General features: G+C 38.3%; 1 long non-coding RNA gene across 3 annotated transcripts; it reads right to left on the reverse strand.

The window, feature by feature from the left end:
• Nucleotides 1–407: 407 nt before the first annotated feature.
• Nucleotides 408–15483, reverse strand: LOC104981926. 3 transcript variants are annotated; one of them, XR_824443.1, is made up of 4 exons: nucleotides 15396–15483; nucleotides 14950–15034; nucleotides 13464–14488; nucleotides 408–1044 (listed from the first exon to the last, which is right to left on the reverse strand). It is a non-coding gene; the product is annotated as an uncharacterized LOC104981926 (long non-coding RNA). The 3 variants fall into 3 exon arrangements; XR_824442.1 differs by lacking the exon at nucleotides 408–1044 and adding an exon at nucleotides 1061–1075; XR_824444.1 differs by lacking the exon at nucleotides 408–1044 and having other exon boundaries at nucleotides 13616–14488; nucleotides 14950–15031; nucleotides 15396–15438.
• Nucleotides 15484–15967: the final 484 nt, after the last annotated feature.

Below are 15967 nucleotides of genomic sequence, written 5' to 3' on the forward strand. Positions count from 1 at the left end.
TAGGAGGCTGGAAACTCTCTTTTCATAGATTCAGTCATTGTTTCAATACAGATGGGCTATGGAAAGCATATTATCACAATGTGCTTCCATTTGGGAACAAGGCTAAAATCCTATGCACTTCAGGGTATGTGCTGTCTTAGAGATATTTCCCTACTTCTTCATAGATGCTATGGACTCTTGGAGGATTATTACACTCTTCCCCCTGTTGACTGTTAGTAAATCCAGAATAACTTCTGTATTTTTACCTTAAATTTATTCAAACCTTTTAAATTACAAGAGACAGAATTGATCTAAAGATGTACATTAATAAGTAGAAGTTTAACTAGGAATTTTAAAAATTCTGTCTTAATAATTGTATTACTGTATTTCACAGGACTTGAATTTTAGAGGTAAGAAGGGCCTTAAAAAGTCACAAAACAGTGGTTTTGGAACTTTTCTTCCTTAAGGTAATAGCACAGGTTTTTTCAGATAAGATCATACTTGGAATTTGCACATAAAACAGATAATGGTGGAGCTCAGAGTAAAGTGGGATTGGGGCTGGACTCATACTCTGTTGGTCTTTTACTGTTTGATTGGGCAGCTGCCGAGTCAGCTCTGTGGGCCTAGATGTCTAATTAGCACAGTGAAAAACACTGCTTTAGTCCATACAACCCCCTCATATTTGATTTTGTGAAAAATGGTCCAGGTGTGAGTTCTAGAGTGATAGAGCAGTCAACAGAAAGAATTGTAATGAGAAAGAACCAAGATAGGTCAGAATTATTGCCTGGATATGAGAGTAGAACAAGTTTAAACTTGGCTGGTAGTAGATTGATGGGTACAGACACATACACAGACACACAGACACACATAGGGAGAGACAGAGATCAGACAAAGCATCCAGTTTTGACAGGCAGATAAGTTTAATTTTAGCAAAGGAGCATGAAGTAACAGCCAGCCATTCACATAACATCATTTATAAATGCTACTCTGTCTTGAACTGGAGTGTGGAGTCAGGGTCAGCCATCTGGAGTTGCCTGCCCAAAATGCAAGCCCCGGGGCCATCCTCTGAGGGGAGTAAAATGGAGAAAGGAATTTTCTAAGAAAGACAGACAAGAAAGCCAAAGTCTGAGACTTCAAGAATAAATGAACATTAAGGCATCAGAAGAGCAAGAAAAAAATTAAGAAGATAGAAAATGAGTAGCAGAGACGTATGAGGAAAACAGTCTAACGGTTATCAGTTCCTCCTTGAGGCTCCCTTGACAAAACCACCAGCCTCTCCCTAAAGCCACTGTAACAGCCTTGTAATTGGATCAAGTATCTTATCTTTTTTTTTTTTTTTCGCTTTCATAGCAAATAAAAACATAAGTGAAAATTTATTTTATCCATACAATTACTCATTATAGTAAAAGATTTTTAAAAAGACAATGCATTCTCTTAAATAGAATAGCTGCCTTTCTTCTTTTCTCTTTTTTTTCCTTCCTGCCTTCTTTTATTTTTGAATTCTGTCATTTGAGTACAATGAGATGTAGGCAACCTTTATCAGGCCCAAGGATAGGAGGGGAACTTAGAGTGCTTTCATTCACATAAAAAACTATAGAAACTATTTTATGCCAATTTATTTAGAAAGATAAAACACATATACAGATTAGCAACTGCGAACATAATATAAAATCATGAAGTGCTCCTTCCTTATTTTGATTCTATATTTTTATGGTAATGCTACTAATTTGAATTTTATTTTGATTCTACTTGAATTTTTTCCAGGCTACCAAATACAATAGATCATATTTCTTATTTCCTATGAAATCCTTTATTTTGTCATTTAAGCCAGTGGTTCCCCCAACATTTTTGGCACCAGGGACTGGTTTCATGGAAGACAATTTTTCCATGGACCAAGGACAGGTGGGATGGTTTCAGGATGATTATATTTTCCTTTTACACATTAACAAAATGAGACCCACCTTAACTTGTAAGTGACCTGCCCAGTGACCTCTAGTCTGTTTGCATTACAGCCAGAACTGGGATCCTTATCTCCTTGACTCCTCACTTAGTGCTCTTTTCATTATATCACATGGCCTTTCTTAGCCATAAATTTCTATCACATAGCAATGACACTGAGGAAAGAAACACTTCACTGTATGGTTTGCTGTTTATTATTTTAATAATGATCAAATTGGGCTTCCTAAGTGGCACAGTGGTAAAGAATCTGCCTACCAATACGTGAGATGAGGATTTGATCCCTGGGCTGGGAAGACCCTCTGGAGAAGGAAATGGCAACCCATTCCAGTATTCTTGCCTGGAAAATTCCATGGACAGAGAAGACTGGCAGGCTACAGTCTATGTGGTCACAAAGAGTTGGACACGACTGAGCACACTCAGATAGTGATCAAATTAATATGCTTTCTTGTTAGCTATCATTACTATTGACCACTAACAATTAATAAATGTAGGGATCACTGGACAAGTAATGCTTAATTTCAATTATGAAAACAAAAAAATAATCTTGAAAATGAATATTCAAGAACATATAATTATTTTTCTTTTCACTTCATGTGCTCCCAATTATAGATTGCTTATTATAAAAGTACACAATGACTCTGGGCCTCTTCTCTAATAAGAGATTTGCTATTTTCTCTTCCTGGGTAGAAACCTTTCCTTCTACATTTAGATCTCAAGTGAAGTGAAGTGAAGTGAAGTCGCTCGGTCGTGCCTGACTCTTTGCGACCCCATGGACAGTAGCCTGCATCAAGCTCCTCCGTCCATGGGACTTTCTAGGCAAGAGTACTAGAGTGGGTTGCTGTTTCCTTCTCCAGGGAATCTTCCCAACCGAGGGATTGAACCCAGGTTTCCCGCGTTGTAGACAGACGCTTTAACATCTGAGCCACCAGGGAAGTCTCAAATAATCTTTTATAAAACTAGACCTTGAGCACTTCTGGAACTATACAGTAACTATATACAGTAATTTCAACCATCCTCCTTTGTTTTTGGCCACACTGTGCACCATGCAGGATCTTTGTTCCCCAACCAGGGATTGAATCTGTGCCCCCTGCATTGGAAGCACAGAGTTCTAACCACTGGACCACAGGGAATTCTCCAATCCTCCATTTTTGAAAATATGGCTTCTTTAGAGACTCAAGATAACAGATTTATTATAAATATATTTGTGTACACATTTCCACTGAATTATCTAAAAATTAATATTTAAAAATCAACTTCTACTTCACACCTCTTAGCATGATTATCATCAAAAAGACCACAAATAACAAATGGTGGTGCTGATGTGCAGGAAAGGGAACCTTTGTACACTGTTGGTGGGAATGTAAACTGGTGTACCCACTATGGACAACAGTATGGACATTCCTCAAACAATTAAAAATAGAATTCCCATATGGTCCAGCAATTCCACTCCTGGGTATATATCTGAAGAAAATGAAGACATTAATTTGAAGATACCTGTACCCCAATGTTAATAGCTGCACCATTTATAATTGCCAAGATACAGAAGCAACTGAAATGTCCATCAACAGATGAATGGATAGAGAAGATACAGTGTATATATTTACTCATACATACACATATAGTTTTTCCAGGAGTCATGTACAGATGTGAGAGTTGGACCATAAAGAAGGCTGAACACTGAAGAATTGATACTTTGGAACTGTGATGCTGAAGAAGACTCTTGAGAATCCTTTGTACAGCAAGGAGATCAAACCAGTCAGTACTAAAGGAAATCAACCCTGAATGTTCATTGGAAGGATGGATGCTAAAGTTGAAGCTCCAACACTTTGGCTGCCTGATGTGAATCGCTGACTCATTGGAAAAGACCCTGATGCTGGGAAAGATTGAGGGCAGGAGGAGAAGGAGGCAGCAGAGGATGAGATGGTTAGATAGCATCACCAACTCAATGGACATGAATTTGAGCAAACTCCAGGAGATAGTAAAGGACAGGGAAGCCTGGTGTGTTGCAGTCTATGGAGTAGCAAAGAACTGGACACAACTTAGTCACTGAACAACACAATGGAATACTGCTCAGTCATAAAAAAATAATGAAAATTTGCCATTTGCAAAAACATGGATAGATCTGAAGGGTATTTTGCTTAGTGAAATAAGTCAGAGAAAAACAGATATTGTATGTTATCACTTAAACATAAAATCTAAAAACTAAAACGAATGAATATAAGAAAACAGAAAAAGACAGATACAAAGCGCAAACTAATGGTTACCAGTGGAGAGAGGGAAGGGCAGAGGGACAAGATAGTGGTAGGGCATTTTAAGAGGTACAAACTACTATATATGAAATAAATAAGCTACAAGGATATACAGCTAATATAACTTTAAATGGAGTATAATATATAAAAATGTTGAATCACTGTATTATATACCTGAAACTAATATACTATTGTAAATCAACTATGTGTGTGTGTGAAAGTCACTCAGTCGTGTCTGACTCTTTGTGACTGCATGGACTATAGCCTGCCAGCTCCTTTGTCCAAGCACCTCTGTCCATGGAATTCTCCAGGCTAGAATACTGGAGTGGGTAGCCATTCCCTTCTCCAGGGGATCTTCCCAACCCAGGAATCAAACCCAGGTCTCCCACATTGCAGGTGGATTCTTTACCAGCTGAGCCACCAGGGAGGTTAATTCCAGGCTGGTTCAAAGGATATGAATATCTATTTGGCAACTGATAAGAACTGCCTTTTTTCTTATTGCAGTATAGTGTTATCAAAAAATGGCAAGATGTTGGATAGCACTGACATGCCCAGCATTATTTAAACATTTGTTTTTGAATAAATGATGGCAAATGTATGGGATGGAATATTATTTGGTTGTTAAAATATCCATTAAGCACTTAAATGTTAAACAAATGCTGGAAAACAAAATGGTAGGTATGCTCTATCACAGTTTTGTTAAACTTGTGAAAAGTGGCATGGAAAAGTGAGAATGGTTTTACCAAGGACAGCTGGTATGGATCATTTTGTTACTATACCATATCATTATTTCATGCTGTTTTGTAATTTTTTTAGTTAAAAAAGTAAAACATGACAAAGTGTAACAACCAGTTAATTTGGCTTAGAAGTTATAGGAAAAAATTATTTGTTACTTTGAAGTCACTTGTCATTCATTATATCAAACTGTGTAACTTTACTTCTCCAAGTAACTTCTCTCTCCAAGCATTAGTGTCTTCATCTATAAAATATGAGAGTACAGAGCTCTCAGACAATTAAAAAGTTAGCTCCCCAAGTGGTTGTTGTTTCTATTTCTGGAATGGCAACCTACTGTAGTATTCTTGCCTGGATAATCCCATGGACAGAGGAGCCTGGCAGGCTATAGCCCATGGGGTTGCAAAAAGTCAGACACAACTGAGCAACTGAGCACTCACGACCTTATTCACAGTGCTCAGCTGCCAATGATATTGTTGATATTTTTTAAAATGACTTTCATTGCTTCTTTGTACCTTTAGTGATACCTGAGCACTGAATTGATTTACTCTTTAGAAGTGGAAAGTCACAGGGCTCAAGTCAAAGTTCCAACACAACAGCAAGGTGAAAAATAGAGGAGTTACCTGATCCACTTGCCATGACTAAGGGTGAAAAGTAGAACCCTATTTGGGACTTTATTTGAGAGTTATCTTTGGAAACATAGAAAGATTTTGGGCTTCAGGTATTTTTTCTCTTTTTAAATTTTTGTCGATAAAGGCTTCTCATCCAAATGAAAATGAAATGTAGGCTTTGATATCACCTATGGTAGCCTAACCTAAGAACTAATGTGTTTACAACTGTCTTGTGATTACTTCACAGTGGATGTTTTTCAATGGATGACATTTAGAGTAAACATGAACTGCTTTCAGATAGAGTTCACACATTTGTGTGTAAAAACTCCCAACCTGCAATATTATTAAAAAGCAGTAACATTAGTTTCAATATCATACCTTTATTAGCATATAGGCTTGTTTATTCAGTGCTACCATTTAATTTCTTCTTCAGGATTACTTAGGAAATAAATTCAATGCACAAATAATAAGTACTTACTGAAACTTCTAATAGCATAGACAAGATATGTTAGTATTTACAATGATAAAAGACACAATCTTGATTTCAAGAAATTTAAGATAAAGGTGACAAGGGCAGGGATGGATGTGAATGGGAGGGGTTGGTGGGGCTGGTGGTAGGTACAAAAGGGACAATAAGTATCTAATCATAAAACAAGACTACAAGAAGTGCAGTAGTACAGGTATGAGCACTGAACTATGGACTCTGGAAGACAGATATTAACTCCTTTTGGGAAAGACTTCATGGAGAAGAGGACACTTATAAAGCAAATGAAATGTAAGCATGGAGGCATGGCAAGGCATTTGACTATGGTAATTCCAGCAGTATGAATAAAGGAATTGAGAAGGAAACAGAGGAGATCACCTTGTGTTTCAAAATAGTGGATTCTTTCTAAACTAAATTAGACATGTCATTAAACATGTACACACATGCAAGATTTTATAATGTTTCCAGTCATTCAGGTCAACTAACTACACTACATATTAAAACTTATTAAAATTATGTTCTGTAATTATAATTTAGATGTTCAAGAAAATGTTAAGACCTTGCAATGACTCCCAGAGCCGTCCTGGGCAAAATCTGAAAGGCTGGTAGCACTGTACTGAGGACAGTAGGGCACATGCAAGTGAGAGGATGCCATGGTCCACTGTGTATTCTTGGCTGGGGCATCCCTTTAATATATTAGCTCAGTATCATAAATACATTGATTAAGTGAGCAGCAATTAATATTTGACAGGCATTGTACTTGAAAATAGGAATACAACAGTAAATTAATGATATAGTCCCTGTCCTGATGGGGTTGAGTTTGGTTGAGATAAGTAGAGATTCAAATACAGAGTGCCTGATGGATATGTAAAGAATGCTGTGTGAGCATACAGTGGGCTGCATAGTTTGGAGAGGATGGATCAGGGAAGACATCCTAAAGAAGTGCTGCTTAAGTCTAAGACATTAGGAATAAAGCAGATGAACCGGGAAAACTAGGCCAGGCAGAGTAAGGAATATGCAGACAAAGAGAATAGTGGTAAAGGTGGGTAGAAAGAGAGAGAGAGAGGAGAGGAACATACATGGTGCTTTCTGGGAAGGGAAAAGCTTTAATGTGGCTGAAAGCTAGAATGTAAAATAGACTGAGGGTCATGGTCCTAGAGGAGACTGGGAAAATAGGGGAGAAAATAGGGTACATTAATAGTGCTGAGGTTTAAGTAAGTGTTAAGTGCTGGTCGCTCAGTCATGCCCGACTCTTTGTGACCCCATGGACTGCAGCCCATCAGGCTCCTGTGTCCATGAGATTTTCCAAGCAAGGATACTGGAGTGGGTTGCCATTTCCTTCTCCAGGGGATCTTCCCAACCCAGGGATCGAACCCGGGACTCCTGCACTGCAGGCAGATTCTTTACTGACTGAGCTACAAGGGAAGCCAAGATTCATTAAGGATTTCATAAAACTAAGAAATCTGCTAATGAGCTTTGAGTTGGTATGTAACAGGATCAGATCTGTGTTTTAAGAAGTTTACCATGGTTGTTGTGTTTAGAAAAGATTGCAGAGGGTTAAAATGGGAGGTCAGAAGACAAGAGGTTGCTGTGGATCTCATCCATATCATGATGGTGGTCTGAACTTGGGTAGGAGCCTTGAGGATGGAGAGAAGTGGGTGATTCTAGGCAGAGTTTGGAGGAGGGCTCCGTAAGACTTAAGAGATGGACTGGATGTGGGGTGTGAGGGAGAGGAAGGGGCCACACACCCTCTTGGATGTGTCTTGGCCACTGGGAAGATGTGTCTAATAGCTGAGTCTCCCCAGCAGTGCCAGAGGGACTGAGAACATGAAATTTCAAGGTTGCTTGTTCCTGGATCCTGCCTAGTTGACTTCAGTTAGTGTGTGTGCTGTTTGCTATGAGTGGGAGTGGCAGGGCTACCGTTTGTTTTTATTCTTCCTTCTTGAGACAACCCCTAATCATACTCGTTCAGTTCAGAAAATGAACTGCCCCCGCTTCACTAAATTGAAATCCAAAAATCTACCAAATGACTAGACTAGTTTTCACTGAGGAATTTGAAGAGGAACTCCTCCTCATGCTGCCATATGAAAATGGGTAATTACAGTATTTTTAACTCATTAGACCTTGTTGTTTTTGAAATTAGGAAAACTCTTTATATGGAGCAACACATTTCTATCATTAGGAAGCCTTTTAGAGATTACTGATGGCTAATTTTATAGATGAAAAAATTGTGATTAAGTTATTGGCTCAAGGTCAATTGCCTGGTAGTTGATTAATTTCTTTCTACATTGTACTGATGATGTCTTAAAAAAATGTTGACTAAACAAGTGAAAGTGGGCACATGTCATCATAGGACCCATAAAATTGTTTTATGTAGGTTATCACAATGCCCTGGTAATTTCTGTGGCAAAATGAAAGAGCTGTTCTGACAAATCATCTGAAATGGAATGTTATAGTTTCTGGTCTTGGCCATCATGTTTGCTTCTAAATTATTTTGTTAAGTGATCTACATACATTTATCCAGAGCATAATTATCTTGATTAACATTGAGAAATATGGTATTTATAATTCCCATGTTTAACAAAGTACTTCATGATTAGCCCTTTAAAAATAAATTCTCTTGTATATAAAATTTCATAATTTTATTTCACATTATCAGGTGCCAATATTTCCAAAATTTTACTCACCCATATACAGTAGATTCAGTGCAAATATTTGTGAAAGGGGTATTGTGGCTTTCATACTACAAATCACATTTTAGCATTTTATAGCAGTCATATTTTTCTGGTCTGCCTTTTGCTTTTAGATGTTAAATGTATATTAGTTAATCACAGAAGCAATTCAGAAAAATGATGTTACTAAAAATTAGGAAAAATAAAATCTTAAATGTGCTATTCTGTACACATATTTATTGATTTGGGCGTATTCTCACCTAGGAATAAAAATTCTCTTTGGGGTTCATAAGTTAAAATAAGAGCTTCCTCCACACTCCCCATGTAGGAAACAAACATTAAACACATTTTATGGTGCTTATATATTTATGACTTCTAATGAGATATGTTAAGAATATTTTTCTTGATGGAATATGGACTAGATTTTCTATTTTCCTGAAAGACAGAGGCAAATTTCTTGCATCTCCTTAAATGATCTGGGCAGTTGCTAAGCTTTCATTATATCACTTAGAAAAGACCCATGGTTGAGCATGTTAGGAATTACTAAAGTGGATTCAATTTTCTTTTTTTCCTTTTTCTTTTTCTCAAGAGACTCAGGTACAGATAAGATGGCCCGAGGAAACTTTAGAGAAGCCAAATTTTCTTTTCTTTATAGATGTCTTTGAGTTTTAGCAATTTGTAAGCTTATAATGATGAGGGAGAAACTATAATAAAGAAAACGGACTCAAAGAAAATGTCAAAATTAAAATATAAATGAACTGTTTAATAAGGGTTGTTTCTATAACTTCCTAAAGATACCCTCTTTATATATAAGCACAAAATTGAGGCTAGTAGTTTCCCACCCTCACCTTGTGTCTAGAAACTGTCCCCAAATATCAATTATAACAACATCCAGCATGCCAGGTCTTTAATAGTCCTTATTTCATGTATTCCTCACCTATCTATGAGGGAAGTAATATTTTTCCTCATTTAACCAGATAGGGAGGCAGAAATTTAAAAGAAATTGACTTGTCCAAGATCACATTTTAAGTGATGGAATCTGGCTATCTATTGAGATCGACTGGATTCCAGAGCTTGGGCTCTTAATCCCTATTGTGATACCACCAAAGAGGCTGATATGTGTTTCTGGGGAGAGATTGGTTTGGAGATTTGCTCCTATTCAGAGAATTCTCCCTTCATTATGTGCCACAGGCTAATATAGCTACACTTTTCTTACACTCAAAGTTGGACATGGCATTTGACAAACTTCTGCAGAGCTTAGAAAGACTAAGAGGGTGAAGGTGCGTGTGACATGTAGCTACCGAGATTTCCTAGGCCTAGTTGGTTCCTTCACAGTTGGTATATTTGGTACAGTTTTTTTAAAAAGTTGCCATTTGCACTGGCAATGCTGAGACAAAGCATGGATACAGATCATTTTGTAAACTTCATCTGTACTCCTGCATTCTTGACTGAGCTTATCGGGTAAAAGTAATAATATATTATTTGATGGGTGAAAAGGGGAGGGTAAATGTGAGCGATCACAGGACCAAGGTCTCTGAGTAAAAATTCCTTGAATCGATGGTTTACCTGGTGCTTTTATCCCTCACTCTTTAAATATGCACCGAGGAGACTTGGACTTCCAGGAAGATGCACTAGGCCTCTTTTTTCCTATTTCTACTGCTGCTGCTGCTGCTAAGTCACTTCATTCGTGTCCGACTCTATGCGACCCCATAGACGGCAGCCCACCAGGCTCCCCCGTCCCTGGGATTCTCCAGGCAAGAACACTGGAGTGGGTTGCCATTTCCTTCTCCAATGCATGAAAGTGAAAAGTGAAAGGGAAGTCACTCAGTCGTGTCCAACTCTTAGTGACCCCATGGACTGCAGCCTACCAGGCTCCTCCATCCATGGGAGTTTCCAGGCAAGAGTACTGGAGTGGGGTGCCATTGCCTTCTCCATTTCTACTGCTAAATATAGCTAAAAATCTCAGATATTATTTATAAAATGTATATAAAATTTGGAAGAAGGCAGACTAACTAGCGACCTCAGGAACAGAAAATATGGTATGAATTCTCTAGATTTTCTTTTTGTCTCATAGATCTCTGAGTAGGACTGGAAAAGCTGGTGACCCAGAAATGTCACGTGCTTAGACATGGCCATGGGCCACTGGAGACTATGCAGGGAGCCTGAACTTCTTCTCCCTCCTAGTAAGCACAAGGTACCCTATCTGCAGGGTCAGTGGATGGCAAGCAAGGAACAGTAAAGAGGTTCCCCTAGGACTTTTACCTCTGTCTGGCAGTTATAAGGCAGAATCCCAGAAGGAAAGAAGTAGATATGGTTGACAGAGCATTTGAAAAAATAATGGCTAAAAATCACCTAAATTTGGGTAAAAGACACAAATCTGTAGGTTCAAGTTGAGTGAATCTCAAACAGGATAAACCCAAAGATATTTATGCCAAGACATATACATCACCTTTTAAAAACTACGAAAGGAGAAAAAAACAATTTGAAAGCACCAGAGAGAAATGATACAGGAGAGGCACTGATTTTTGGCATTGGATGAATGGGTCGGCAACCAGCATTTCTTGCTGATTTTAGCTATTAGTCTTTTTAACTTGACTCAACCAAGCTAATATGTACAGAGCATTTACTAGATGTCTACAAATTATGCTGGGCACCCAGGGGACATCTGCTAATCCCATTCTTCCTGTAATTGCTCCACAGCAGGTATTACCCTCAGAGCAAGTGAAAGAATCTCAGAATTATAAGGAAACTAGAAAAAAAAAAAAAAGGAAACAGCAAATTTTGTAATTTGGGATTTCTAGATGAGCTTCAGCTCTGTGAACTCCCTGAAATTAATCAAAAGATGCCAGCATGTATATGCATTTTTCTAGGGAAACGACCATGGCTTTCATCAGATTCTTAAGACAGCTGGTGGCTCACAAAACCTTTAGAGACCATAAGAGTTTCTGCTCTTTTCAAGAAAAATCATATACTCCAACCTAGATAGAAAGAACTAGAGAAGGTATTTCTCATCATATACATCAGAATTACTGAAAGTCGCCTCACAATTCTCTATTATTAAGGAGAAAATAGAAAAATGGCAGTTTCTAATTCCTTTTAGGCACTTGTAGAAACACAGGCTCATTAAAGAATGTTTGCCTATAACCTTATTTTGAACATTAAAAAAATACTATCTGTTGGTGACTAAATAACCAATGCACTGTGATTTAAAATGTATTTTAAGACTTTCCAGGTGGCTCAGTGGTAAAGAATACACTTCCCAACGCAGGAGACATGGATTCGATTCCTGGGTTGGGAAGATCCTCCTGGAAGACAAAATGACAACCTACTCCAGTATTCTTGTCTGGAGAATCCCATGGACAGAAGAGCCTGGAGGGCAACAGTGCATGGGGTCAGAGTAGGGCATGACTGATGGTCTCTGTCCAATGCTAAGTCATGTCTGATTCTTTGCCACCCCAGGGACTATAGCCCCTGAGGCTCCTCTGTTCATGGGATTTCCCAGGCAAGAATACTAGGGTGGGTTGTCATTTCTTTCTCCAGGGGATCTTTCTGACCCAGGGATCAAACCTGAGTCTCCTGCACTAGCAGATGGATTCTTTACCGCTGAGCCACCAGGGAAACCCAGCCTGGCGGGCTATAGTCCATGGGGTCGCAGACTCAGATATGACTGAGCACGCACACAAGCAAGCATTAGGTTTCCTCTACCTTTAAAGCTGTTTTACGAACTGTCTTATGCCACTTGAGCCTCTAGTAAAGATAAAAACAGGCTTTCCTGTACTTTAGGTAGGATTTCTTCCAATGACAATGGAAAAGTTCAGACATACAAGGATACAGCAACAGCCTCTTTACCTCAGTACCAGTAGGCTGGTATAGGTATACCAGTAGGCTGGTATATAAGAGATAGGACAAACTGTCCCACAAGCTGCATTTCTTTTTCCATCTTAAAAAAAAAAAGACATGCAAAAAAGTTCTGTTGTAAATCAACTGAACTCCAATAAAAATTAAAAAAAATTTCTATTACTCAATGTATAACAGCCAATTTTCAGATAAAAGACTGTTTTCTTTGGTGGGAAAAACAAAACAGCTATGACAAAAACAGATCCATGTGGTTTCTGTCTTCAGTGTGTGGCTGTCCCTCATTCTTTGTATCCCCCACCAAATCCTTCATGCAAGCCAGGTCAGCTCATACCTGGAGAAATGCATACAAAGGATTTTAGATTGCTATTGCCTGTTTTCTGATCAAAATTAAGGCTCCCAATGTTACCTGGAGAGCTAGAGATTGGATAATGCATTAGTTTAGGAAAAAAATGTGACCACCTTTCATTAAGACCCCAGAGCAGTTTGATTTACTCATACAATTCTATGTTGGCTGTATCTACAGTCAAAGGAATCACTGTGGTCCCTTGTTAAACAAAGAATTCCATACCGCAACCTACAATGCAACCAGGAGAGGAACCTGGGAATCTAACGGTTTTTATCAACTTGTTTGATCCTTGCATTCAAACAAGTTAAAGCAATCTTCTTAAACTTGAATGTGTATAAAGTTATGCTGGGTTCTTGAAATAAAAGCAGATTCTGATTCAATTGGTTGGGGGTGGGGTGGAGGGGGCCTAAGACTGCAGTTTTAACAAGTCCTAAGGTGATACTGCTGCTGCCGAGGACACTTTAAGTAGCAAGGAAGAGTGTGCCTCATGTGGCTTGTGTGTAAATCAGTACATGCCATAATAACATTTGCCTTCTGCATCTGTGGATTCTCTACCAGGGGCCTCTTCCCTACCTTGATGCTGCCCATTTCTCATTTTTCACTGATTATATCTCTAAAAGCTGGAGTCATCAGTTAAGATAAGGCATCTACTCGTCTCCACTTAGTTCATAAAAACTTCACAGAGATAAAAACAGTCTGAAATAAACAGAAATGGACACCACAAATTAACTTACATAATAGGTTTATACTTAACATAGTATTTCTCACCATGGAGATGTTACTTAATTAATATAAACATTTTTTGTTTTTGTTAAACAATAAATCTCTTCTCCATTTCAATGTCAATATAAAGTATTTTTTTTACATTAAATCTTCTCTCCATTTCAATGTTAGATATATTGAATACATTTTCTGAACTTTTTCCCACACAGAGATAAGTTTTAATTTCTGACCAACTGTATTTAATGTCTAGGTACAGTACTAACTTGGAGATAACAAAACAAAAATCCAATAAAAATATGGAGAAAAATTCCTCAATGATGCAGGAGGCAGTGATTATAACTGAACAGTGGCAATTTCCTAGGATTCTGGGCAAGAGTTTCTTTGTTCCTACTGAGAATTCTGAAACTATGAAATATTACTTATGCAAATTTCAGCAAATGCAAATTACAGATGGCATTTTCCAGTGCATTATCTGTTGTGACAAAAACATGTTGTTTTACCTTTAACACAGTATATCAATTTGTTCCTTTTTATAGGAAAATACCCAATAAATTGAAACTTCTCTATTAACTGTTTCTTGGGAACTTTCAGACACCAAAGCTCAGTTCTGAAACTCAATAGCACAAAGGTTTTCAGAGGAAGGTTTGATTCAGGAGGCCCTTCAAAGTCATATCTGTCCATTTCTTTTTCGTGCATACACCCCCAAACAAGCACAAATGCCTGTAATACTGAGAATCACACCTAACAAGAGAGCAATTGCATCTCCGGCTTCTACTGCTTCAACAACAGGCAGCACCAAAAGCAATGAAAAGAGGACTAGGAACAACTGTGTTGAAACTGAGATCATGATGTGGCTGGTTCTTGAAGGATGATCTCTATAAATTAAAACATGGAAAAAAAAGGAATCATTAAAAATTCCAACCTTTTCACATGACAATATGAATACATGATAAGTAACAGTTCATGCAACCTTTTCAATTAGGGCCTATAAATTATATTCAGACTCATCTCATTTTATGGTGAAAGAACCTTTGGGAAGTAAATGGTAATTAAAGATAGTCATTTGAGGCTCATCTCCCTTTCTCATGATAATTTCCTGACTCCAGCGATTTTTCCACACTGTATAAGGCCAACACTATGGGTATCAACAAAACAGAAATTGAACAGTAGAACATAAGAAAGATAGATGATGATGCACAAGACAGTAACTTGGAAATTGTCCTAGAGAGTGAAAATTATATTTTCTTAGGACCTCTCCCATCCAGGAAATGCAGACAAATCTAGCAAAGTCAAACAACATATAGCTGTGAAGTCGTGGGGAAATAGTAAGACTTACCAAAGAAAGCGGTACTGAATTCTATCTGACTCCCTTCCAGCAGCTCCGGATGCAGAGGCTAAGAGATTCCACGTGACAGCGCCTACTATCAGAGGGGCGTAGCAGGATTTAAAAATTACACATTATTAATTATTATTATTTTAAAGAGGCATCTAGAGTCAGCGCAGAGCGGGGAGGTTGTATGGAAGGGAGAAGAATGGGTAAAAACTAAAGACAAACAGTTTGTTCAAACGGGAACTAGATTTAAAAGTTCGTTAGTTCGCCTATAAAGAAAAAGCTAAAAAAAAAAAAAAGAAAAAGTCAACCGAAAACCAAGTTCGTCCCAGGACTTGAAAGTAAGACTTTAAAAACAATCCCTGCTTTGGCCCGGCAAGGTGCAAATTTGCCCCGTTTGACAAATACACTGGGCAAGCTAAGGAGCCTTCGGAGACAAGCTCGTACATTACCTTCAAGGAAGCAGCCATTACAGAAATGGTGAGCAGGGCGATGTCTCCAAACTACATTTCCCACAATCCCCGGTGCCCACAACTCCCAGGGTTCTCCGGCGCGCTTCCATGTAACTGGCTGTGGGATGACGGTCCGGCTGTACCGGTGACGCGAAGGGGCGAGCTCCAGAGTTTCCTCACGTGGCCAAGCCTGTTACTGGTAAAGTGGTGTTGTGTATTTGTACGGAAGCTCACTGAAAAAAAAGGTCAAAAAATGACAGCAAGTGTTTTTCTTTTATTTTTTAATGCTGTTAAAGGTTTCAAGACACACAAGAATTTTTGTCCTTTGACTGAAATGCATGCACCTCAGTCTGAAGAGATCATTGGAACAAAGCGGAAAATCTCTCAGATACATTTAAACTAGCAGCTTCTAACATTTTTGAAGGAGGGAATCCTTTGACACCATCTTTTAAATGTCTTATGACATTTGTTAATTCTTTTTAAGCAGTGGGGGAAAATATGATTAATAAGACGTTTTGGAAAGTGTTTAATACGTTTGTAGGGAAAAACAGGAAGTTTAAGGAAAAACAAGT

The sequence above is a fragment of the Bison bison genome, unplaced genomic scaffold (assembly GCF_000754665.1).
Source record: "Bison bison bison isolate TAMUID 2011002044 unplaced genomic scaffold, Bison_UMD1.0 scf7180017864525, whole genome shotgun sequence".
NCBI classification, from domain to species: domain Eukaryota; kingdom Metazoa; phylum Chordata; class Mammalia; order Artiodactyla; family Bovidae; genus Bison; species Bison bison.